Raw genomic sequence first — 27,349 nt, 5'->3', positions numbered from 1 at the left:
AGAAGTTTTCCAGAGAACAAGAAAAAGTCACAACTCTTAAAAGGGCAATTGCAGATCACAGCTCATTTTGTTCAGAGAGAATGCGAACATTTTTACTCTCTTTTTATTTCCCTTTCTTGAGTGAGTTCTTCTACAGTTACATACAGTGCCTGAAAACAGCCTCTCTCTTGTTCTTCAAACACAGAGAGGCTGATTTAAGGGCCTAAGCCGGCAATCCTTACTCCCAGGAGTAGACCTGCTGATTGCACGGATGCAAGGGAAGTGAGTAGAGCTTCACAAGGCTGTGATGCAAGGAGAAATTACGTGATGAGCTTTTACTTCTGGTCGCACGCTGCTTTTGCCGTGCTTTAAGTACACTCCTGTTAGTGAAATTACTCCCCATTTCCACTGATGTAAATGAGATTCAGATCACATTTTCTGCATTAGTATTTCAAGATACACAAATTGAAAAGGTATGTGTGTGAGGTGGGGGGATAGAGTGGAGGAAAGTTGTTTTTCTGTGTCTTTTAGGTGTGCATGTATTTTCCATGAATGTTACTAGAGAGTGAGCAGGATGAGACCAGAGCAGGGAGTAATTCGCAGCCTGCATCTGCCTTTCTCCATGGAATGTGGCTCGACTTTCAATCTCGACTTTCACTGTAGAAAATACCTTTTGGGCTTTTGCTTTACTTTGGAAAGATAGCTTTAAATATTTAACCAGTGTAAACAGAGGCAAACTGCCCAGCAAGACCGAAAGGAATGCGCCACTAGGATCTGCTTGTAAGCACTTCTCCCCTAAATACATTCTTCTTCGTATAGGAGGGGTCAGCTGTATTTTGAAGTAAATTATTTTCAGAAACTTTGCGCTGGTTGTGTGAAATGAATTGTCTTAAGGATAGACAGGATTAGTGTTCTAGACCTTCCCCCAGTTCTGCAGCTGACTTTCCTAGTTAGCATTTCCCCTACTGTCTGAGCCCGGCTGCACAGTGACTGCTCGACACTGCGGCACCTCTAGCAGTGTATCGGATATCTCACGTGGGCACCGGATAAACCATCCTTAGCCTGATCCCACAGTCTTCAAGGAGGAGAAAAAGAAGCATTTCAGAAAAATCTCAAAGTTCATAGTAGTGAATGTTACCTTAAGGATAATGAAGTTTCATTCCCTGTTGTGTTGGAGGTCATTCTGTATAGCTCACATATGCATTCACAACATACAGCCCAACTGCAAAGTGTTCAAGCCTCTCCTCCCCTAGTTTCCCTGTCAGAACATTAAGCTATTGGACATCAGTGCGCATCTGGACTCTTTGCTTCTGGATTTTGTGACGTCTCTGTTTTCCATAGTGACTAACAAGATTGTGTAATTTTTACTGGATTTGGACTTATCTGTGGAAAGCGACACATTTACCATCTGCAGGGATGGTTACTGTAATTCTGTGTACTTTCATATGGTATTGCTGACATTAAGGAAACTATTGTGGAGCTCCCAGCACTGAAGACCAGCAGGACAAGCCACATCATCTCAGTGTCCCAGGTCTTCTGTTCCCTTCAGCTGGCTGCATGCCAAACACAGAGTCTATCAAGGTTTTCTTCCTTATCTCAAAGTCTCGCACTGGACTGATCCAAGTCATGTCAGGGCTGGCTGGTCTCAGCAGCCACAGCCCCGTGACAGCAGTATACCACTGCAGTAACACCCTCAAGTCTGCTTGGCAGGAATCAGTCCATATGCGGGAGACACAGCTGTTGCAACAGCTGGCTGTCTAAATCTGTAACATCCAGAAGATTCTGGCATGCTTATGTACTTCTGTATTTTCAGAGGAAAACACCTCTTTTTCCCACTTCGACTCTCAGTGGTAGTCACACCATTGGAAGCAAGGTCCAGTCACACTCTTGGAAAGCAAGGGAAATTCCATCTTTACGTACTCTACCAGGAAAGTGAAGGAGACGAGGACTTCTTGTTTACTCTTCAACTTTGGAAGCTCTTTAATTCATGAGGAAGGATATACATAAAAATATGAACACTGAATAGAAAGCAATAGAAAGGGATGGGAAGGGAAAAGAAGGGATGTCTACCTTCTGGCTCTTATGTGTTGTTATCAATTAATGTTGAAATCATTGTTAAAATTCAGGAAGCACTTTGCTGATTCTTTTGGACATTGTCTGTTGCTCTGCCATTTGTTATAGACAGATGGACAAAGTATTTCTGCAAAGCCACTGAAATTTTATATTTCTGTTCATATACTTTTTTACAATTGTATAGCTTCTTCTTTTGACTACATCACGATTTTTTAAAAATGCAGACTCTGATTTAAATATTTGCTTAAAAGTTGGCAATACAGTGCACTGTGCCTACACATATATCCTTCCAAGTACCTATATGATGACAAGAGTTGGAGGTCTGGGTCCTCCTTTTGGCAGAGAAGGGCTAGCAGCAGCTCGTCCTAAACTTTGTCTACACCACTGCCACAACAAGCAAAAGGGTTTACTGAACTGCATTGGGAGGCACTTTTCCCTCCTTCTTACAAATGATGGATTTGTGGCTTCCAGGTTGCATGATACAAAGATTTCATAGTTGGAGTTGATCTGCAGTAGAAGTTAGGCTGCCATGAAACCACAGCCTTGAACCCGCATCTCTGGGATATACCAGTCAGCATCATTTCAGCCACTAAAAAACTGTGACAGAACTGTGTTCCCCCATAATGTGTTAAATAGCAGCAGACTTAAAGATGCTTCAAATCATAGCAAGCCTAATTCTGAGCCAATGTAGCACTCAGAGTGCCAAGGACAGGATGTATCTTAAACCTAATTGGTTTTGCCATGCCTACTATGCCACTTCTCTTACTTTTTTTTTTTTTCTTTTGAAATGCACAGCACTAGGGATATGGGGCTTAAAGGCTTGTCTTATTTGGGAAAAAAGTGCCGATATAAAACTAACCCCCTGTGTAGACACTCTTATTTCAGTTTAAAAGTGCCTTTCATGGAATTAGCAAGTTGATTCCTCGCTGACATAAGCTTAATCAATACAAGGCACTCAGCCTGATATAAATTTATCTCCGTGATAGGGTTGTACCAAGTTCTCTACATGTCTTTGAAAAACCATTTAGTTAAATCAGTTGTTTCTTCAAATTGGCAAGCCGCACTCATTGAAGATTTGCACTACAACATTGTGCCCAGCTGAAAAATGAATCACTTCAGTAAAATGTAAAGAACTCTCTGCCTTTGTACAATGCCACCCATTAGAGCTCTGAAAGCTGCAAATATCAATAAACTTAGACCAGCTTTGCATCTGTGTTCTTAATCCCCATTTTCTAAATGCAGGAACTTAAACGTGGAGAAATGAAGTGTGTTGCCAAGGTCAAAAAAAGAGTATGTGGTAAAGCTGGAGAGAAAATGTAGACATGCAGTTTCAGACCAATGACTTTGAATACCCCTGGTCCCAGCATCTTTCAGGGACCTTACACGTAGAAAGTGCTGGTGCCTGTGCTTTCTGGTAATCAGCCCTTTAAAATCAGATTGCCAGAGTTGGACAGAGGTATCCCAGAATAACGAGTCTGTAATCTCTCCTTTGAGTTTTGTAAATACAAGACTGACTTTTTCTTCTTGAATGAAGATCTGCCCTTGTAATAGTATCACCACCTTAGTAAATATTTATTTCTAGTGGTATCCTCCTTTAGCTATAAATATAGACATTCTAATCTCAAATTCTGAGGCAAAAAGGATATTCTACCACTTGTTATGGCTACATCAAGTATATTTTTTCTAGGGATAAACATTTCAAATATTACTCTGTGAGCAGATCTTTTTAGACTAGGAAGAGGACCACAGCGACAGTATTGATGCAGTGCTATCATCCATTTCTGGAAAAATGGTTGTGGTCCAAACCACCACTCTGTCTGCTCTGTATTAAAGCAAGTTTTAGTCTGAAGCCCTGTAAGCGATGGGTCTGGTCACAAACAAAACCATACATTAGCTCTGTTGGAAAAAAGATGACAATGTCAGGTCTGATGAGCTTGCATTGATCTCAGGTCAAGCTAAGGTTCGGATGGGGTGAGTAATGCTATGGAACGACTGACTGAAAGGTAACTGCATGTAAAATAGACCACAGCTGGTGTTTTCACCGTGGAGTGCTTGCTCACTCTGTTGTTGAGTGACGCCACTGAAAGTTACTGAAAATTGAAACACAGTGAAAACGTTTTTAAAGCCTGAAAAACCCCTTCCATCTTTTGCCACATATCTCACCTTTATACCTTGAATTCTATTATCTGGAATTCAGTTACACCAATGATTTGCCAAAAGTGCGGATACTTACAAAATGTTAAGCTACAAAGAACTTAGCTGTGCAGTACAAACGCTGTCTACAATTAAGGCAATTAAAAAGGGAAGCTTGAGGCAGAAGCACTGTAAAAATATTTGCACACCTATCAAAAGTCTTTCTGTGCCCCTATTCCCAGAGTACTTGGGCACCTCAGCACCTCAAAATCTCTAATGTGTTTCTTCTGAAAGATAAAAGTACTGCTCTGTCTTCATTTTGGAGAGGGAAATCTAAGGCAGAAAGAGATTAAAATGACCTGTTCAAAGTCAGGTAGGAAGTCTGTGATAGAAAAGGGAATTTAACCTAAAGCTGGCACACACATTTCTTTTTCCTGAGGCCTATTTTTCCTCCCTGGAAAGCTGTGGAGGGCTGTGAATCACAGTTGTTTTAAGCCCGCTGAGGGAGATGGTCCCACACTTCCTCCCACTCCCGGCCATTTCTCCCACTCCTGCTGCGTGCAGCAACACCCGCGGGGCAGCGGGGAGAAGGGGAGCGGTGCGCTGCCCCAGCTGAAAGCTTACCAGCAAAACCCACTACACTTCCAGTTGCACAGTTCCCTTCTCCAGTTCTTGGCAATGCTGCAGGGGTGCTAGTGCCAGCAGAGGGGAAAGGGAAGGCATCGGCTGAAAGATGGGAGAGGAGGGGATGGCCTCTGGCGGCAACAGCCCCAGCTTTGATGGGCGTCAAGCAATCATGACGCTGCAGCTTGAACTGCACCTTCACAAAGCAAATTTAATCATTAGTTATTCTGACCTGAAAAAAAAAAATCTAGACACAGCTGGACCAACTGCTGAGGTGAAAAATGTGGGGAGAAATCCCTCTTCTTTTATTCCTTCCAGTACTGCAAAGGGATGCACCAGGCTGAGGGACCTGGGAGTAGAAAAGGCCTTGAGTCACCTTGATGCTGACTCAGTCCCCTGCAAAGAGGGGCAACAGGACTTGAGGCCATCATTGATCACCTCCCCCCTGCTACGAATGGCAGGACTCTGCAATGGATTTAGATAAAGTCACAGTATTAGTCTGTGGCCAGGCTACCACCTTAAACTGTATTCTCTCGTAGTAGCATACAAGCTGCTTAATATCTATTCTCTTATCTTAAAAGCAGTCAATATGACAGATGAATGTTCTGACTAAGCATGTTTATATTTATTTACTTACTTGCTTTGTCGCCAGTTTCCTCTCCATACCTCCCCTTTATGCTCTAACTAATAAATGTCTCTCAGCATGCCATTGTCAATAGCAATTTAAATACACATCAGACCACGTAAGCAGCACACACATTCTCAGCTGATAGGAAGGGAAACCCCAAGGACAGTGGTACATAGCAGTCTTGCCATCTCTACCAATGTGGGTTGCAGACCACTGTTTGTGAAGGGGCCGTTCTCCTCTGTTGCTGTGAGGGGACTCTGGACTGGGCATGTGGACTTAATTTACAAGCTGGATCAGCTGTGATACATCTACTGTGACTGGATCTCCCAGTGCCACTACTCACGCTGTAGAGCAGGTCTCTTCATGGGAGAAGCAGCAGCTGTGGGTAAAGATTAAATGGTGCAAGAGGAGACACAAACTCTATCCTTTTTATGTTGTGGATAGGAAGCAAAGAGTCCTAACTGCACCTCAACAAGCCTAACCAATGAAGTTGAGAACACGCCACTGACAGACGGGTATTTGTCATACTGTGCAGCAAATCCTCCAGGAATAAATGAAAAAGGGCTCAATAAAAGAAATTTGACCAGAGGCAGATGGTCAGCGATGATGATCACCAACATGACAACTCAACTGTAGGCTGAGATTGTCGTCTTCAGGATTCAAATCTAAACTACATTTTGAAATATTTGGAGTAACTATTGGGCAAGAAACTTGGATATGGAATTGCTCAATTAAAAACAAGATTGAAAAAAAAACATTTTAACTTTGCGGATTAGTGTTGGGTGATTATTTATCTCAAGCCAGTCAGAGAAGATTTGGCTGGGATTTGAAGTGGAATTTTCATGGGTACACAGCCTTTAGTGTGTACCCAAATATTTCACCTCCTCTTCCTTTGGCCTGTATAAAGGAAGTGGTACTTTGGCTGCCACTGACAGCACATTTGGCTGCCACTGACAGCACATAAAAATGAGTTTTCCTTCAGCATGTACTTTGCCTTTAAAAGGATCATCTACCACTTTTTTCCATTTTTCTTGAGCTCAACAGTCCAAGAGAATCCAATGATCTTTTAGAAACAAGAAGACAAACCATGGGGAGGGTTATTTACTACAGGGATGGTGATAACAGCCTTTTGGCTGAGGTAATGGACATGACACCTAAAATGAGCAAAAATAATATTTTGTAGAAGTACCTACCAGCCTAATCAACAAATTCGCTCTGCATGCACATAGTCATTATTTCACTACTCTTGGTTTTTCTTTAAAAATCCCCTCTCTCTCTTTTCTTAAAGCAGTAAAGAACCAAGGAACTCATAATCTCATACTTATGCTAACAGCTTTTGACCCAAGGAACATAATCTGCCTTTATATTTTATCAAGATAAATTCCAGACATAATTAGTTTTCCCAGACCCTTGGCCTGTATTTCTCACAACTGGATAATCACCCAATAAAAATAAATAAAAATGTCACCCTTCCAAATTCATATCGGACATTGTTCATGTCTGACATTGTTCAGAGACCCCTTCTGCATTCCCAGGAGACAGCCGTGTCTTTCTCACTGCTGCTCGCTGGCCAGTTCTGTGCAGCCTATGTAGCGTCTGCCTCTGAACGCATCGTGCGTAGCTTTCTCATGTTGCTGTAGACTAATGAAGAAGAAATTGGGTGTGTATTTTAGGAGATTCCCATTTTGTACCCAGACATTTATCCTATCTTATAACAAGAAAGTCATTATAATAGACACTGACAGTGCTACACGATTGGAGTTTATTTCCATGCCATGCCGGAGGAAAAGATAGATCCGAGTTGAACGTCAGAGCCTTTAAAGAGTGAAGAAACATCTCCTGCGGGTGCTTGGTTTATAATTGCCCAGGATAGAGCTTCTTTATTGAGGTTTGTTGTCATTATAAAGTTCCCAAGAAAAACAGTTATCATTTATTTTTTGTCCTGGCCTCTATCTACTGTCAGTGGATGCCCACAGCCATAGCCAGGAGTATGCCCCCACTTCTGGCCTCTGATCTGAACTGCTTTTGCTCCTGCCCTGGGGAGCTGCTGGGCAGGCAAAGCAATAGGGAGCAGGCAGCACCCCAGGTGATAAAATGTCCCATTTCCATTCTGCTCTATGGAAAATTTTAAAAGCTTTGATGTCTGAAGGCATATGCACTCCAGCAGAGAAAACTTCACATCTCATCCTCTCCCTAGCCAAGAGTAGATCTTTCCTATTATCTCACAAGCTGCCTGACAACACAACACATATAAAAATTGGAGCTATCACCATATCAGATCATGAACCAGCTTTCCTGAATGTTGTTATTAAGGCAATCCTTAAGTGAGATAAAAATTAGTAGTTTAATAACTCTCTTTGGAAGGATGCTTGGTATACCTGAAATAAGGCTCAATGCAATTAATTTGACTAAACAATTCAGAAGAAATTATCATATTAATGTGAAAAGTATAATGGTGGAATTACCACATGAATGCTCTAATTGCCTAGATTCTAAAACACATAAGGATATCAGGGAGCTGGCAGACACCAGAATCCATCATTTCCACTATCATATGTTTTTGCAATAGAAAGTAGGATTAAGCAAACACATTCTTTGCTGTTTAATTAAAGGAATGTACAGTTTTACAGATAATAGTCTTGACAGTGAAACAGAAAGCACAGCCCTGTTCACATGCTCATAGCCAAGAAACTGCAACCATTTCCTCCAGGGAATATACTGTGGTACTTGATCCCCTTGGTACTGAGCAGGTAGAATATGCTCTCTTGCAGGGCTACTCTTCAAATCATCCAGCAATGGAGGCAGAATATGTCCTCTCATCTGTGCTTCACCTCACAGTTCTGCTGCGCTCCTGCATGGGGAATAGGCAGTGTTTGAACTGACCTGGGCAGAAGATGCCCGGTTCTGACCAGGCACAGTGGTTCCATGAGACTGAGTTTGCCAGAGCTTCTCCCCAGTTTGGTTCAGAAAGCCTGGCTGTTTTACTGGCTATGGACAGTGTGGCAGTTAGGAAGAGTGCGTAAAAAAAGTCAAGAAGAATTAGTAAAAATATGATGGTACCTGAAAAGCTCTTGCAGTGAGCATCTGCCTGGAGTTGGATGCCCAGGACTGCAGACAGAGGTGCTTCTGTTTTTGTGTGTGTGACCACAGCACGACTTTGGAGTCGCAACCTGTAGGATGGAGAAGTTTTTATGGTTTCACACCCCTGTTTCCTTTGCACTTTCCACAAGCTAAGAATGAGCAGTTACCACAGATCAGCAGCTGCACAGAAACCTGTTATGCCCTGGTAGCTGATTGGGGCACAGTTTCTCCATCCAAATTCAATTAAGGTCAGAACCACTGGGGAGAAGAGAGAGCAGACAGTGCTGCGAGCATTTTGCTAGCCGTATCCGACCAACGCCATGCTGGCTTGCTGTTTGGAACACTGACGGCAGGAGAGAAGCAGTGGCTATGGCAGCAGTGATGGCAGGAGAGGCAATGGATGCAGCAAGCTCCCATCCAAACATTTCTTGCTAAACCATGGAGATCCACAGAGCAGACTTGATGGCCTGTGTTGGCCTTCAGGCTTCATACAACTGCCTGCTCCAACCAAGAATTTTAAATCTGGCTGCATAACAATGCATGTTAATGCACATGGGACGGTTTTCAGAAGCTATCTCCTTATGTCCCATGAAGATGGAAACTTGGTTTGGGGACCATTTTGAAGAAATCAGATCTCAAAAAAAGAACATAAATATGGATATATTAGCCATGCATACAGACGTGATAAGCTGGGGCTTGGTCCAATAATCCTGATCATGTTTTTTTTTAATAAAGTACAAAATACATTGACATCACTGACTTGAAAGGTCCTGGTAGCTATGTTGTTTGATATATTGGTTCTACTTATGTTTGCAGATGAAGAAAAGCAAGAAGAGCAGTGAAGTAGTCAGAAGTGGGATAGCTGCAGGAACAGACAGTGTAATGGCCGAGCTGTTGAAGGCTGCCAGTGCAAGTGCCAACAGAGCAGCCAAAAACCAGATACACGGATGTACAGGAACACAAGGAAGTGGCAGGTAAGCAGCTAAAGGCAATACCTGTACCAGCTTTAAAGAAAGGAAGATCCTGCCAATCCAGATAATTACAGAAGTTTAACATTAGTCACTGGTGGAAAAAAATAATCCTGAACATAATTACTAACAGATTAAGGCCAGTTTCAGAGGAAGCAGAGGGCCAGAAACGGTGTGACTTCACAGCAGACGCAAGCTGTATTGATCAAATTATCACTCTTGACAACTGATGGGAGGGGAGTAATAAAGGTGGGTTAAAGCTTTTGGAGGAAAACAACTGACTTGGTTTGAGCGGATACAATATAGAGGGTGAGGATATCATGTGGAGTTTCAGATAACTAATTATAAAAGGTGCGTATTGAGACTCCTGTAGTACGGTAAGAAATAGTAGAAAAATCAAGCAATTAGGTAAGTCGAAGTTTGATTTAGGAGTAGAGGACAGGGAATCACTGATCATGAAGCTGAATGTTGCTGTTAGATGGTGTCGTGGTTTAACCCCAGCTGGTAACTAATCCCCACACAGCCACTCGCTCACTCCCCCACTGTGGGATGGGGCAGAGAATTGGAAGAGTAAAAGTGAGAAAACTTGTGGGTTGAGATAAAGACACTTTAATAGGTAAAGCAAAAGCCGCGCATGCAAGCAAAGCAAAATAAGGAATTCATTCACTTCTTCCCATGGGCAGGCAGGTGTTCAGCCATCTCCAGGAAAGCAGGGCTCCATCACACATAATGGTTACTTGGGAAGACAAACTCCATCACTCCGAACGTCCCCCCCTTCCTTCTTCTTCCCCCAGCTTTATATACCAAGCATGACGCCATATGGTATGGAATAGCCCTTTGGCCAGTTGGGGTCAGCTGTCCCAGCTGTGTCCCCTCCCAGCTTCTTGTGCACCTGGCAGAGCATGGGACTGAAAAGTCCTTGACCAGTGTAAGCACTGCTTAGCAACAACTAAAACATCAGCGTGTTATCAATATTATTCTCATACTAAAATCCAAAACACAGCACTATACCAGCTACTAGGAAGAAAATTAACTCTATCCCAGCCAAAACCAGCACAGATGGCTTGGAGAGCATAATTTTGAAAGATATATAGCAAAGCTTTTCAGTAAATGTAAATGATATGGCACCACTGGCAAATATGTCTGATTTAATGAAAGCATTATTTGCCACCTTGGAAAACTGGTTTTGTAGACTTGAACTTAAAACTAGTTCCAAGAAGATGAAATGGCTGCATCTTGGAGAAGGAAGAGTGCATACTGTGCTGACATGCAACATAAGGGAAGTTACAGAGAAGTCTAGTCCCACACTTATCCATTCTATTCACATCAGCATCAGTCAGCTCAGCATCAATGGATGAGTAAAGACGAATTAAAACAGTCATGTACCTTAGTCACAAATGCTGCACAGCAGCTGATGAGATTATGGATCAATAAGGATAATATCTATATTACATCTAATATCCATATGGGTTTTTTTAAAATTTATTATTACTTCATGGACTGAAAACAGCTCCATTAAAGGAGATAAAATTGCAAAAGACTGGAGGTGGTTGAGAGGAAGCTCTTCAAAAGATTGCAGGTAGAAATGGAAAACATTTGAAAAGATCAGAGACTGAGTCAGGAAATCAAGGCAAGGGATTGACTTTAATTAAAAAGATTATAATGATGATGATACACCAGACCACACCAATACATGACACAAAAAAAAAGAAAAAATAAATGCATTCAAGGCCTAAAAGCTCATATCAAGTTCATGACTGGACATTGCATTAAATTAAGCTCTGTTTAATAGTGGAATAATCCCTGAATAGGAATGACTACCAATGGCATACTGTTCCCCAGATGTGGAAGGACACGCTAGAACAGCCAGAGAAAAAAGGATCATTTACCTATTTTGGATGATAATTAAAATGCCTAAGTTTTCTACAGCCCTAGAAGTTAGTTGTCTGGCTATAGAAATAGTCAGAAACAAGTATCACCATTAAAAACTTGTAGAAACCCCACGAATTCAGAAGTTTTGCAAAACAAAGAAGTCAGTGTAGATCCATTGTCCTACGTATTAAGCACACATGCACATACAACACACAAAACTGCACAGTAAGAAGAGAGAACAGACAAATAAAATACACAGAAACTGCAGAAATATGATGTGCTTGCCAAGACTCAGACACAAGTCTTCACAGGAGTCTGCTTGTAAGCCAATTCATATCTGAATAACTGAAATGACATCTAATGGAAATTAAATATATACAATAAAATACGTGCCTGTATTCACCTTTACGACAAAAGTATTAATACAAAGGTACAATATTGAGATTGTCTAGGAAAACATCTTGTCCTAGAAAATGTAAGAGCTTTGTGTTCAAAGCATTTAGAAAATAAACTCCCTTTCTGTGGAGCCCTGCCCCTTGGGATTTGGCATAAGAAAGAAAAGAGAATTTCTAAGAAATACCAGGTTTTCTTTGCTGGCGTATTTTTTACTTTGTTCTGAATGGAAACAACTTGAGCTCAAAAGGTAAATTTCATTGACTGTAGATTTTACTAAGTGTGAGTTTAGCGGAGAAAGCAAAAGAAAGCGAAGGATGTACTAAATATGACTGCATTTTACAACCCCTTTCTTCTTCTTCTTTTGATAAGCACTTAACAGAATTCTATTCAGTGAAAGCTGCCAATTCTTATTTTTACCATGCGTACAGATTTAGAATGTCAGAGGAAATGTGTATGGCAAATTAGGGTGAACTCTGTGGCCTGAATGTTAAATGAGAGGGCAAATTATGCAGGATTTGTCTACTATTTCACTGCTCTCATTTGTGATTTCTTTGGGCAGGGCACCTTTATAAGACTGTCCTGAAGATATTATCATAATGGCATGTTTTGCATAATGGAAAACACAGTCACCTCAGATCTTCTTTTGCATGACAAACCCTTGATTAGAAAAATAAAAGGATGGAAATGGAATTTGTATTTATACAGGCAGGCATCAGAGCCAAGGAGAATGGAAGCTGACCTCAATACACTGGAGAACTGACATAGGCAGATGCAACACCTCTCTCTTTACAGTAAACAAGTGGGAGTCATATAAAAGTCTTCCTATGGTGGAAAGTTCCTTATCCATGAGACAAGTATCTGTGATATACAAAAGATATCACACATTTTCAAATTATTCATAGCTCCTGTTACACTGTAAGACCCACATTGCACCACTGTGAAAACAAGAATGTTTTGATATTGAACAAAATGGTAAATGTTTCAAATTTTCTATTACACATCTGATTCAACTTTGGCAACTTACAGTCTTTAGGTCCATTGATGTACCATTAGAAAACAGAGAATATACTGGCCTAAATCAGCATAGCAAACCATTTACATAATTAGGAGCTGGATTACTATTTTCAGAATTGAATACAGCCATGCTCCCGCACTCATCTGAATTCATGCTCACATCTGCATATGCATTTATAGGATTGTTGCTGATGTGCACATGTCATCAGACACGTAAACCCACTGGATTTATTTAATTATTCATTATTAGTAACAAAGTTTATTTTGCAAACAGAAACAAAGAAATAAACTCTGTAAAGTGTACAATAATTTGGAAGACTCTGTACCTTCAGGGAAATTGTAAAATCAAAAGGTAGATTTTACTAACTGTTGCTTTCTTACTAATCTAAGAAAGTAATGTCCTCTCACGTGACTGGACGTAATGTATGTTCAACTTGGAAGACAACAACATAATTTCATTACTGTCAACGATCTCGAGAGCACGAAACAGTGTTGTTCTCTGCCAGGATCATATTGCACACAGGTCTGACATTGGTTTTGGTTGATAAGGATTCCAACACAGCTGCTTTACAGGAGAAGACCCTAATACAACTGCTTAAAATGCCTAGTTTAAAATATGCTATCTGCGATGAGAAGATAATGTTGTGATAGTGGGAGTTATACGTGCTGGGAGAGTGTAAGTCCTAATTACAAATGTGGTTGTCCTGAACTAAAGTGCATTGGCCAGTCTTGATACTTGATATAGCCTGGGAAAAGAATCAGTCTTTTGCTCTGAGCCACATCATCTCAGTCTGATAAGGATAAAATCTTAGCCTGTCTTTGGTTTTCTGATAGCCATTTCCTCTCTGTCTCCCTCACTGTGATTTGTCGAGATGATCCTAGTCTGATCCAAAGGCTCTGAACACCCAGAACTGCCGTTAAAAGCAGCAAGGACGGGTGTATCCAGCATCTCTCAGGATCAAGCTTATCATTTTTAGCTGTAAATATCTGTATGACTAGAGTTACATGTGTTGGCTTTGAGATAATGTCATGACTTCATTGTGGTCAAAGATCTTGAAAAAGCAAAGCATGGCTGATCTCTGCACAGTGTCTGTTCATGTTATTATCTTAACAGTAAACTCACAGCTGATTGCAGTTTGGCCCTTATCAGTTTTTCCTTCTAGCAACAGATAAAATCATTTCAGCTTGCTCAGGAACAGACCCATCTTAAGTAAGACACAGCTTTACGGAGAGCTGACAGGTAATACAAACTTTTATTTTTTAATATTAAAAATGACACAAAAGTGTCATGACACAACAATTAATATACATATATGAACAATGGCTATGAAATCGAGGAATTCAGCTTTTCAGTGCCTGAAGAAGCAGATTTAATACCTGGGATTAGTGCTGCAAATTGCTCCACCTGGCTTCAAGTGAGCTGTAAATAGATTGGTTGATTAGAAGACTAAAAAGATAATCCAATTTAATGATCATACATAACATGCCTACCAGGATCCCCTACCTGAACAGCGGTATAGCTACTTTCTTTGAGGAATACTTTACAATATATTAGAGAATAAATCTCCCCTCTTCTTCGATAGCAAGAGAGTGCCAGCCAGACAACCCCCAACTAGCAGTCTGAACCTAGAAACATATCCATCCACGTTCCCAAATGCTGCTTAATTCACCTTCTCTAAAGTGCTAGCAGTAAGTCCTGCACTGAGATTGCATACTTCATGTATATATTTGTTCCCCCACTCTGCTTTCCATTAATTGATTACTGTCTCCAAGCTGCACTTAATCCATTATGAGAATAGTTTCATTTGTAAAAAAAGAAAAAAAGCATCTGTAAAAAAAGTTCTGAAATAAGAATCTTGAGTTGTACTAGAGTCTGTTCAGTCCATGCTCAGAGGCAGCTATGAGCATGTCCCTGGATTACTCCCATAAACCAAAACAAAGCCAAACTCTGTAATGACACCACTTGTAAATGCAGCAGTCATTTTTTCTACTCTCCCCGCTTCCAGTAAGCTCATCCTGGATGCATTTTGGCCAGCTCCAATTTTGGTGTCTCCTCCATCTGACCGAGTGAGAAACACACAAACAAACAAATCCCGTAAGGAAGGGCAGGAAGTTGTGCGAGCTGTTACGTGGTTATTGTTACTAGGGAAACCACTTCCTTAGTATGCATGTGTTCAGCAGATCTGGCTGGCTGCGTCTCCAAGTCCCAGGCAATGTCATGAAATGAATGGCAACCGGGAAAATAAACCCAAACCAGCACAAAATACACTACAAGTGTCTGTGACACTTAAAATGAAAATGTCATTTCAGTAAATCAACCCTAAGCAGAAATATCTTCCCATAATATGCTTTTATAACAGGAGAGTGTGTGTGTTTGGAAGAGGAGTCACTCTTTTCATCTGCTATACTCTACTCCTCTTTTCCTCAACATTAATACAATGTCTGTAAAAGCAATCAGTACTGATAGGTTAGAGTTAAAATCCTAAGCCCAAACACCTACGTTTTTTGGCTTCTGATCCTCGCTCCAATTTCACAAGCAGTATCTTCATCCAAGCGAAGGATGGGTAGAGCTAGTACTTTGCTTTGAAAACCAGATTGTGGCATTGGGACTCATCTCTAACAACAGACACTGCATGCTCCTGCTTTATGGGCCAGGGTTTTTGTTTGTTTGTTTGTTTGTTTTTAAGATGCAGCTTGTTTCTGAGTTCAGTCACAAAAGTGTGTGACTTACAAAGCAATCATTAGAAGCATCTCAAGCAGCAGCCATGCCTCTTAATGTTCCCCATACACTTCCTTGCATAGTTTAAACAAGCAGCTGCTTTCCCAGATTCAATGACAGAAAACAGGGCTGGAAAGGATCTCAAGAAATCAGCTGTGCTAAGCAGGTTAATATATCTAGTTTATACACAGATGCTCACCAGTTCCTTAATCTCCCCAGCAATGGGGATTCAACACATCTCGTCCTCAATAGGAATTCCACAGCTGATAAATTGATTTTGCCTCTTCTCCATCTTGCTGAAAATCTCAGCTGAGTGATAAAGCCCAAAGAGGGTTACACACACCTTCCCTGAGCACTTCCAGCCCTGGGGCAGCCAGTTCCAGTGCTAGCCTTATTGCAAAAACAGCTCAGTGTTACTGCTCTCCCGCTGGACTCCAGGCACAGAGTAGGTTTGCTCATTCACCAGAGGTCCAGGGCTGGCACTTAAGAAACTTACTGTTCCTGAGGATCTCAATAACCCCGAGCCCAGCCAGAATCAGCCACCTCAGCAGGTTTGCTCTCATTTTAGAGCAGAATGAATTGCAGTGGGGAGATACAGTGTGCAGCGTAACTCAGTATTTCAAAGTCCACTTGCTGCTAGAGAAGGACTTTTCTAACCTGGCTTTTCAGAAAACAACATACATGCAAGGGTGAGGCAGAGGTACAGGCAATAGCACAGGAAGGATAGCGGTGCATGTGTTTTGAAAGAAACAAAGGGGAAAAAAGCAGCAGAGAATGAAGGGAAAATACCTTCTTCTAGTGTAACCCTGTGATAACAAAACCCAGATGATCAACAACTATTTGGGCCTTGCTGAAGCAGTAGGCTCACAAACAGAGTAATGCAAAACTCTACCTATAAATTGAGCTAAAAGCTAACACAGCAGCTGGATAAAGAGGAAGATCCTTTTGACTCTAAAGAAGTCATTATTATGACAGAGATACACGTGAGTATTTAAAAACGTAGGGCTTGCTTCTATTTTCCCACTTTTATTTATATAGCTTGGGGCTAACATGTTCTTGCTTTACAACGGATAGAGCAAAACAGAGAACCAGGCCTGTGGGATTTAGAAATATTCCTGCCATGAAGACCTGCAACACAGGACGACAGGCATATCAAAAGTTCAAATATGCAAGGGCGACAGCTCATTTTTCTCTCAGCATGTTTGTGTCTTTGCATGATCTCCAGCCTGATGCCCAGTCTACAGTGTGATATGGGTTTGTCTGATCTGCAGTGTGACCATACAAAACAGACAATTAAAGACCACTAAGAAGAGACTTTGGCAATTAGAAATATCCAGCACAAATCAACAGAAAGAATCTGCTCATTAAGTATATCCACTGATGGCACTACATAAGGAGGCACATGTGTGCTACAGCCTGGAAAAGCAGGGAACTAGAATTCATATACACGGGTAGAAGCTGTTGGAGGAAGGCAACTGAAGAACACACAGAAACTCTCACTGATGTTCCAAATTAAAGATGATCTAATAAATATGAAGAACAGTTCCAGGTTTCTTTCAAGAGCATAGCACTACATTGCACAGGAAGCAGCTTCTACCCTTCAGACATCTGGATGTAAAGGACACGGAGGAGATAGTGTTCAAGCCAAGCAGTGTCTTCAGCAGGGCTAGGCATGGCTTTGGCATAGAGGGACAGGCATGCTCTAGTCAGTTTGCTATGGCTCCTTCTGGCCATTTTGCCCAGGCTGCTATCTCATGGAGCAGTAAAACGGCATTCACCATCCCCTGGCAGGCCCCTACTTTAGCTGGTCACTGTTGAGAGCTAGGAGACTACTTAGAGGAGATACTGCTATGGGCTTGCTTTATTCACATACCCTTCCCCAGGAACTGGCTGCCAGGTATGGGGTTGGAGGACTGGCAGACTCGGTACTGGGCTGGAGGACTTTTGTGCCGAGAATTAAGGCCATTTTGATGAGGCAGGATACAGCTGTGGCACACACAAAGCCCTGGAAGGTGTTGAGTGCTCCCAAGACCCACAGCATAGACGTGGGCTTGGTCTCCCGAGAGCCCTGTGCAGTGGCAGCTGAGTTCTCGGGGGCATTCACGGGAGCAGAGCTGCCCCGCTGCGGGTCTCCATGTGGCAAAGTTGCCCCACAGAAGGAAGCTGCCACTTCACTTTCAGGGGAACCTACAGTCACAGAGGAACAGCTAACAACAGATGATGACAAAAGGAGGGCCCACGGCTGGTGGTTCGGACAAAGAGGCAGCATTGGGAGCGAGGCAGAAAACCTGCTCATTTGTCAGATGAGGAGTACAGGCAGCAGAGCTGGAAACACCTCCTGTGGTTCCCTGAAGCTGTAGCTGTTGGAAGAGGGCAGGGGCCAAATCACCCGCTTCTCTTGTGCTTTAAGATGTGCGGTCTGTAGCAAGTTGGAGAAGGAGACAGATCCCCCTCCAGCTGAGTTCACACTTTCAGCAGGAGCTTTAATAAGAAGCCAGGTTGGCAGGAGAGGAGAGGAAGGGGAGCCACAGGGCAGCCCAGATTTACACGTAAAAATCCTCCAGCAAGACGTGACATCTCAGTGGGGGCGGAGAGTGCCAGGGTGCAAGCGAACAGTACGGCTTCATTGCTTCGTGGCTCAAAATGTGCCCAAGGTCTGTACCCACAAGCCTTACATTTTGAAGAGAAAGATCTGCCTCTGGCCAGTGCAGTGCACACCAGCTAAGAAGTCCAATAATGGATATTGATAGTTGCGGGCTGCTGTTCGATCACAGGATGGCTTGCCTGTGACAGGCCATGAGGGAAGTCAATGCTGATGATAGTGTTTTCAGCCAGGAGCAGCCCAGAAATCAAATCTGCCAAAGAGACATTTATACTCTCCAAGTGAAAACAAAGCAAAGTGACTGCGGCTTTTAGCAACACTGCTGAGAGATCAATTCTTACGTTTTCCACAGATTATAGACCGAATGAAATGTCTGCTAGGGTAGAATATATATTGGCAACAGTTGTTTGATGAGGATTTTGGAAGGGGAGGACTGAAGCCATATTTCTTTAGCGCCTCAGGTGTTTATCACGGAAACCAGTTTGCTGGAAAAGTCGATGCAAGCACAAAGCTAGTGCATCCGCCCATCCCTGCGGAGGAGGCTGCGGCTCAGCGACTGAGCAGTTATCTTAGATGCTCCCAAAGCAGAATACAAGGAGGGTGAAATAACAGCAGAGCTCAAGCTAGAGCTGAGTGCAGAGAGTGTAAGGAATCACTTAGTCACAGAAAAATGCAAACACTTGTAATGTCAAGTCAAATTCAGTCAACAGTTTCACCTGAAATAAAATGTGGAAGGGATTATTTTGGTGTTTTTGCAATAGTTTTTTGCTTTGACTTTTCAGGCAAGACTTACAAGCTGACTTGAAAACAATTTCTGAAACAACAGAAAATGGGAAAAGAGCATCCTTATGCCATACCAACTAAATTTTGTGAGACTGGAGGCAAATATCCTCTCCTTTTTCTAACTGATTTAAAGCTAGGTCTTAAAATCATGGGCCTCCTACCTCTTTCACAGTGATACTGATTCTGGTGGGATACCTTCAGTTTTCCATTTGAAGATGCTTGGAAGCAGAGCCTGGAAAATTCAGATGAGTGTCCTAGACACCAGACCATACCATAATTCTCACCTGTTTTCTTACCCAGTGAATGTTCATGAGTTAAGTGAGGTTGGACACATCAGCATTCGAGAGGCTCCTCTGTATCCTCTGTAGCTGCCACAGAGAATTTTCTTCACCCCAAGTACCAACACCTTCAAGTGGTCAGGAGCTCCACATCCCAGAAAACAGGCAGCAGGGCTGGGCTAGTGGCAGAACAGGGACACGAGGCAGTGCTCACCACCACAGCTTCTGCTGTTTTACCTGTCCCTCCCTACGGCATACAAACTGCCCAGCAGCCTTGAATTCAGCAGAGCTACTTTCTCAGGCAGTGTCCATCGCAGGAGTTTCATTTGACCTGCCTGTGAGGCATAGTTTGGGCAGCCAGCCTTAGAGCCTGGCATTTAGGACATCTTTCTGAGAGGAAAACCTGGGGATTACTGAGCAGTTGGAGTCTCCCCCCTAAAGAGAGAAAGTTTGCACTGCTGGGTGCAAAAGGGGATCTCCCCTCCTCAGTTTTGTTAATATTGCTCCAGTCACCCCACATGAGTTTATTTTCACATTGCTTTCATGTCCTTTATAAATGTCCCAAATCAGTGTGAAATACGTTATTCAACCTGAAAAAAACCTTCCCCGTTTGCCATACAGTCTGAAAAAATATGGTTTCATGTCAATCCAAAAATATTTTTTCCTTTTTTTTTTAAACATTGCCAGCACAGCTTTCCTCCAAATAGGACCAGCATGCAGCTCTAGTTAAAATAAGTAAGTATTGCTAGTCCTTTGCTGAGAACATTAGCCTGGTTGCTCAACTTCCTAGTTCCAAAAGCTGTTGCCCAGAGTAAATGGCCGTACTTACTCTGTCCAGCAGTAGTCTGCTTTCTCTACGCTCTTTAGAAAGTTATCAAAGAAACCCTCTTCTCAGTAAACACTGCACCTTCACTGCCTAAGGGCCAAATTCTGATCCCACTGAATTAAGCTCCCATTTCAGTAGGATCAGAATTGGCCAACACCAATGAATTTCGTCTGTCTCGGACTCCCATGGTGTCTGGTTTGGAGATGGAGGGAGACAGCATGTTAGGCCATGCATCATCTTTAAACCCAAAGGGGAATTCAGCAAACGGAGCAGATCAGTGTGCCAGGTGAGGCCACAGCAGGGGACACCCTGCAGACCTGCCTGGTTTTTACCTTACACCAGATGAAATCAGTCTTCTCCATTTGTCACCAAGCCGAATAGTGTTTAGCCCACTGATGCTTTAAACTTTCCCTGAAAGTTTGGAAGTGATGAGACGCAGTGTTTGCAAGATCCCACGTCCCAGACAACTGGAGCTGAGCTCAGGCATGGGTGTCTTTGTAGCAGGATTCTCAAGGACGAACATCACACTGAGGCTGCCGCTGCAAAGGTTTCTTAGTGGGAGGAGAAAGTAACTCTGGAGCATCTGAAAAAACCCTGCTTTTTCAATATAAAAATACAGGAAAATATGTGTGCATAATCATCTCATTCTCCAGAGTGTTACCCACATAATCAAAGGAGAATCACTATGGTCTTCGTGGCGTGGAGGAATACAGTGCTCTTCCTTTATGAATGAAGCACATACAACTGAGCAAGCACCATTACCACGGGTAAAGGAAGTAGACTGCTTTTAAAGGGAAAATAAATAGATGGCATCTTCTCTGTAGCAAAATGAGGGTACCCAGATCTTCCTATTTTCACAGTCACTGTTCAACATTATACTTAAGAGCAGTATTAGACTAAAAAGCACCTAATTTCACTTCAGCTGAATTAAAATGCATCTTGGTGCATCTCAGCTATTTTCTAATCCTCTTGTTTGAGATGTTCTACATTAGTCAGCCACTTTTGATTCATGTGCTAACAATCCCCCTTAAGGCAGGTAATTCACAATGTTCACGATGTGCAAAGTGGCACTCCAGTTCCCACAGACAAAAGTCAGTAAATGTTAAATCCCAGAGCCCCTAAACTTATTTTGCATGAATTGCCCTCACAAGAGGGGAGGTGAGATCTGTTTATATTCATCTCCTGTATCAACGTAGAATTCAAATCAATTTCTAGAACAGTGGGAATGCTGATTAGAGACAAATCACAGCAGAAAGCAAAGGTTGCAACCAATTTTGAGTCCAAACAAAATAAAATGTGAATTACCTCATTTTAGCCTCCATACAGTCAGCTACGTTCTACTTCAATGTCTTTTCAATTAAAGCTTTCTTAGAGGAACAATTAACAGAAATAGGTATGTTTTTATAAAATAACGTCCTTCTGCAGATGGCATTTTTTCCTTGTGTACTGAGGCTACAATAGAGAGCATTTACTGCTGTAATGAGAATAGGTTTTAAGCCTAGTAACAGTTGATTTTTCCAAGACTGCAAATGGGACCTTTACGCTATTGGAAATTAAGATTTCAGTCTTTCCTGTATGATGCAGTTTCTGTCCTTAGAAGATCTTGAGATAGTGTGCTGTTTCAAATGATGTAATACTGGGCATAGGGAAGAGGTTGGCTCCCTTTTTCCAAACTGTGTTGCTTAGACAATCACATTTCTTTTTCTCAGAAATACATATATCTGTATTCATAGTAGAAAAAAAAACAACCGGTCATCACATACGGGTAAAAAAGAGGACTGTGAAGCAATGGTACCAGTAACATCTGCAAATATGTTAAAACAGGACAAAATCTAAATTTATCCACTGGTAAACCATGTAGCCATTGCAACCTCTTATATAAGTAACAAATTATAAGGCTATCAAGTGTGACTTCCTGCTTGCATAAGCCATCGACATTCACAAAGTGGAATCTAGCCTCAAGCTCCAATTTGTGTTTAAACTGAAGTGTCTATCTTAGCAAGTCATCCCAGATAAAAAAAGTCCTAACGCTACTGAAATCGATGCAAAAAAAATATTCATTTACTTCAGGATTGCCAAGATTCCAATTGATTTCAAACTGCATTAAAACCAGACCTCTCCTGCACGAATGGTAAGATGATCTATTGAGTCATTATTTTCTTTAGAAAGAATACATCTTAGCTGTAGCCTGAATTTACCTATTGTCTCCTCCAGCCAGTGAAGCTTGTTATCCCCTTTTGATAGGTTTCATTGCTAATGATGATCTTTCCAATGAAGGATAATGATTCCTTCTTTCATGGGGAAATGCTTTCCAGAAATGCTTCATTCCAAACTAAAAGCAAAACCATTAACATGTTCATGGAGTTGAACTACTGTGTCAAAAAATGTGAAATATTGAAGTATCTGGGGATAGCAGTCTGGCCAGTTTCATGACATAAACTCATGATGTCTTGAAACTAAAGTAATCATACCAATTTCTGGCATCTGCACTGCCCCATAGCTGCACACACTGGAGGATCCCAGTGTTGGCTCCCAGCTCTATGGCCAAGAGGCAAGAATCCAAGGTCTCCAGCCTCACAGTCATTCAAATGGAAACCTGTCACTGAGCTGAGAAACCTGAGCTCCTGGCAACCCACAGGTGAAGGAAGTTAATTGAAAGATAAGTCTTTCTCTCCTGATAAATCAGTGGTTTTCAAAGCTGCTGAATAACCTTGCTTTGTTGGGAAAAACTTCCAACCAGCTCTAATTAAACAGTCCCAAATTAAGTTAAGAAAAGCAATTTAATTGAAAGAAGGTGCAGGGAGCTCTGGGAAATTTGGGGAAGTGCTGAGCGACACCTCAAAAGAAAAAAGCGCGTGTGCTACAACAGCAATTTCTCTGTTGGGACAATGTAGGACTGGGAGGCATGTCAGAAAAATAACCAGTGTGGAATTCTTCATTTTTTTCCCCGCATTGCATCCTGCAGCTAGGAGCATTGCAGGCTGATCCTTCATCTGTTAATCACTTGTTTAGGTGACTACTCCCAGAGAACAAAGGAGATCATATGTGGAGAAAATAAACCAGGTAGAGACTGAGGATCACATGAGAAGAGAGATTAAACAGCACCTTTTCTTTTTCTCTTTGTAGTAAATGTCCAAGTTAAAAAAAAAAATCCACCTAAGGCCATTTCTCTAACTCAGGCTCCAGAGAGTTCTTTAAAAGAACTTGGTTGCAATTTTTTTTCTTCTCTGTGTGGAAGAAATTAATAAAAGATCAGGATCTGGGGCAAGTGTGAGTTTGATACTGTGTGTTACAGATGGCATGGAGTCCAATTCCATCTTCAGGTATTCACACACCAGCACAAACCCCCGTTACTGCACCGGCTGCTGCATGGATGTATCTGAGGGCAGATGAGAGATCTAAGGCAATACAGTAAACGGGACTGAAGGTGTTGCACATGAACTGCCGGGTCGTAGCGAAGTGCCTTCAAACGTGTTGAGTTGGTGGAAACCCTGGCAGGTGACAGTATTTGGATGGATGTGGAAAAGAGGAGGGGTTGGGGGTCCCCCGTAGCTGCCAGCAGCAGGGCAGGATGCTGGCTCGCAGCTGCAGGTGCTGGCGGCCAGGCTGTACTCGCAGTTCAGGACGCCTCAAAGATGCGCTCTGGGGAAGAGGACGCTGTGAGGGGAGCGCGGGGCCTGGCGTGTCCCAGCAACCTACACCCAGCATCCGCTCTGCCCGACAATGCCGTGCCATCCGATGCCAGTCCGGAGCCATGGCTGAGGGAAGCAGAACCCCCATTCACAGCGGCATTTCGTAAAACATTCGAAAAAATTCTGTGAAAAGCTCGAACCTTCCAAAACCCCTGAATTTCACAGCAACACAGCTCCTCCACCGTGCCAAAGCCAGCGGCAGGCCGCACCCTGGCTAACTCGGGATGTAGAGCTCCTCCTCCCGCTCCGCACGGATACTCCGGTGTTATTTTTCCCTCACGTTGGTGCCAGAGTTCCCCCTTTCACAGCGAGGGCTGACCCGGCCCCGGCCCCGGCCCCGGCCCTTTCCCGCCCCCGGCAGCCGCGCCCGCGGGCAGCGAGCCCGGCGCGGGCGGCCCCGGCCCATGGCGCCCCCCGGCGAGCGGTGGCGGCGCCGCCCGGCCCGCAGGCGTCGCGGGGAGCCGCCGCGCCGCTCACGGCAGCTACCGGGAAGCAGGCACGCTAGCAGGGCCTCGGTGTTGGCAGGGCTGCTGTCCTCCGGCACATGGGAGCTCCCATTTTCTGTGGGACAGCCCTTGAATGGTGCTTCAGTTTAAGGTCCCTTCTTTGCCGTTGGCCGCCCTTCGCGTGCTGCGTGACCCATCGTGTCTGCGGCCCCTCCGCGGCGCCCACGCCTCTGGGCATGCGCCAGCAGAGCTGCTGAGAAACGTGTGTTTGTGCAAAACGGGGCATCTGAAGTGCTGTTCAGCAAGGCCAGCAAACGTAAATGTGCTCCTTGTTCGTTCCTGGCACATTCTCCTCCCAGACAGATTCCTGCAGTCAAAATATTATGGTGTGAAGCGAGCACTGCGGCCCCAGTTGCAGGTGTGGGAATTCACCGGGCTCAGTGTTTTGAAGGGCGCTGCAGGTTTCTCGCCATGAAGTTGCCGTATACCTGCACAATCCCGTCAGGTGGAGGGGATTGTGAGTGAGCCACCGAGTGAGCCACCGATGTTTTTATTTATGCACAGTGACTGTCACCGCGCTAATAAGGAGCAGCCGAGAGTCCTGATGGCAGGGGGCAAAGCCGCTTTAGCACCCATTTGTCATCAGGCCTCTGGTAAAGAGACAATGTCATTTCCAGGCCTGGGCTCCTTTCTTTCCCTGGTTAAGGTGGCATCTCCTCCAGCCCACCTGGCACTGCTGCCGAACTGGGGTTTGTCACAAGCCTCCTCTCCCAAAAACTGGGTATTGTTTACTTCGGCAGCGCTGGCATAGGAAACCCTGCTGGCTAACGCTGCAGAAACACACTGGGGTGTTCAAAGCTCCGTGTTATTACAGGTGGTGAGCGTATAGCACGCTTCCTCATATTTAGGGACTTGTAAGGGCTCATCTGAAACCCTTGGAGACTCTCCCCTTTCCTTTGATCAATCAGTTGTCCTAAATCTAAATTATAATTGCTTGGGGGAAAGTTTTGGGAGGATACCCAAATGTCCCTTTCTCCTGTGGGGGCTATAAAAGAAGGGCCCAGCTAGCGGTAGGGTGAACATTGAAGAGATTTCCAGAAGAAGGGAACTTTCCTGTGACCATTTCCTAACCACTGCCAGGTTCATGGCCTCCCCCCAGACTGCACATGCATCTCTGTCTTGTGCCCTCTCTCCTGCTTCCTCCACCTCCAGTCCTGCTGCACCGACAGATGTTGTGTTTGAGCAGAGCTCAGAAGAGCGGCTGGAGCTACGGAGCAGCGAAACCTCGCTCTGCCAAAGAGAGCTCACTTGCTGCTGTCTCTGGACTGGCAGAAGAGCGGGGTACCTCTGACCGCTAATGGAGCTGCTCCCAAAATTACAGGTTCCTGCTATTCCAGATTAGTCACTCCGCATGCACGAGTGCAAGCTAAACAGCCGGCAGTGAAAACACGGACGCTGCCCAGATGCAAACAGGCATTTCTGGAAAGGACCTAGTGGATGTGGGAGAGCAGAAGTGCAGCTCTTCCGTGATTCACATCCCCACCAAAGAGGCAGTTGTGTTCCAAAATACCCTGCGCTGGGCTGCTTTCTGAGTGCTCAGCAGATAGACAAGCACTTGTAGCAGCCAGCAATGTACATAAAAAGGGCATGTTAGGGCTATAGTGGTTTGCATTTATTACATGTAATGGGCCAGAACAGCATGCTGGGAGAGAAGTATCTATAAAATGTTAACCACCTATATGAAAGGGGCTATTTCTGTAGAGCACTACCTCCCAAGCAGAAAATCTCTTCTGCTTTCCTGTATGCGTGTTGTGAAAAAAAATAGGGATATAGAAGAACACCTGAGACGGTCTCTGAAGAGTTTGACAGTTTTATCTATGTCTCCTGATGCAGCCAAGTGGCAGTTCATGTTTACAGTATTTCCCAGCGAAGCCGACATGACGGTACATGCAATTTCTCCTGCTCCACACTGACATGATGCCGGGCATTTGGTTAACGAACAACTCTTTGCAGTCCTATTAGACCACAACACTTTGTCATGTCATGTATTGGTATCTTTCCATCTGTCCATGCAGTGAAACACAACTTGTTTTGAACACTGATGTTACACTTCTTTGCTGTTGTGATAAACTATTCTAAAAAAGTATCCTGAATGCTCAATCTTCACCAAACACCAAGTGAAATACTCTCTTGGGTGCTTGTGCCCATGCAGAGCTTTGAAAATAGAGAACTGAATCTGTGCCTTGGGTTTTGGGGTGGGTTTTTCTTTTTTTCCTTCTACAAAATATGGCTCTTTACATCTATACGGTATATCCCAGGGCTGTGTGTACAGCTCATTTCATTAATGCATGAATATCTCAGGTGGAAGCTGGGGGCAAACTATTATAATTAGCTGGATTGTAAGATGAACACCTACCCTTTTGAAACCTACGCTGTAGTCCTAATTCTAGCTGAAAGGTGAGGTTGAAATGTTTCTATGATATCATAAATCTCCTTAGGCTTCAAGTCTTTACTAGGGTATACAGCACTGCAGTATCTTGTATAGCACTTAAAGCTGTGACGTCTTTTATGTGAAATCACTGTATCGGTCCTTGGAAAATTAATTTTAAAATATGCTTGATTTTAGTTTAGCAGTTCTTTCAAGGTAGTACAGCCCCAACAATCACTACCGGGACCTTTGGGAAACAGGAGAAAAGAAAAAAAGAGAACATTTTTGGAACCATTTTTTTGCCCAACTCGGTATCAGCCGGCACAGGCAGTAACAAAGGGGCTGCAGGACTGCTCTCAGCTATTATTGTGCCTGGCTCGCTCTCAGCATGACTCACTGCAGACAATATATAACACCACTCACAAGGGGAATGAACAGTAAATACTTGGCCCTGGATTTTTTTTTTTTTTAATCTCTTCAGGTTTTTTTCTCTGATTTGTATCCCTTTATCCTCGCCCATGTGCTATATAAGCTTCTCAAATCTAATGTCCATAACACCACCCCCCACTGGTAGCAGCAAGCCCTTCCGCTGCTGAAGGGTTTACTTTGCAGAGGTTTACAAGGAGAGGCATTATTTAGAAACTGTATGCGTTAACCTAGTGGCACAAGGTTGCTCCAACACCTTCCCTCTGGTTTTTCTTTTCTCGGGGGAGGGGTGGCTGCTATTCTAGTTAAGTGCATCTCTTCCTTTGCTGTAGCAGCCAGGCTAGTTTAGGAAGAAAACCTTGGGGCTAAACAGGCTAGGAG

The 27,349-nt window shown here is 43.3% G+C and overlaps 1 protein-coding gene across 1 annotated transcript in view; it reads right to left on the bottom strand.

The window, feature by feature from the left end:
* Positions 1-8,497: 8,497 nt before the first annotated feature.
* CDK14 (cyclin dependent kinase 14) overlaps positions 8,498-27,349 on the bottom strand; it is a 357,378-nt gene continuing 338,526 nt past the window's right edge. The window contains exon 15 of the mRNA XM_075492799.1: positions 8,498-8,607. The gene's annotated coding sequence lies outside the window, so the exon portion shown is untranslated. The remainder of the gene's footprint in view (positions 8,608-27,349) is intronic.

This window comes from Mycteria americana, chromosome 2 (assembly GCF_035582795.1).
Source record: "Mycteria americana isolate JAX WOST 10 ecotype Jacksonville Zoo and Gardens chromosome 2, USCA_MyAme_1.0, whole genome shotgun sequence".
In the NCBI taxonomy this organism is placed as follows: Eukaryota; Metazoa; Chordata; class Aves; order Ciconiiformes; family Ciconiidae; genus Mycteria; species Mycteria americana.
The sequence above is the reverse complement of the archived record's forward strand: the minus strand, read 5'-3'. Positions and strand labels throughout refer to the sequence as shown.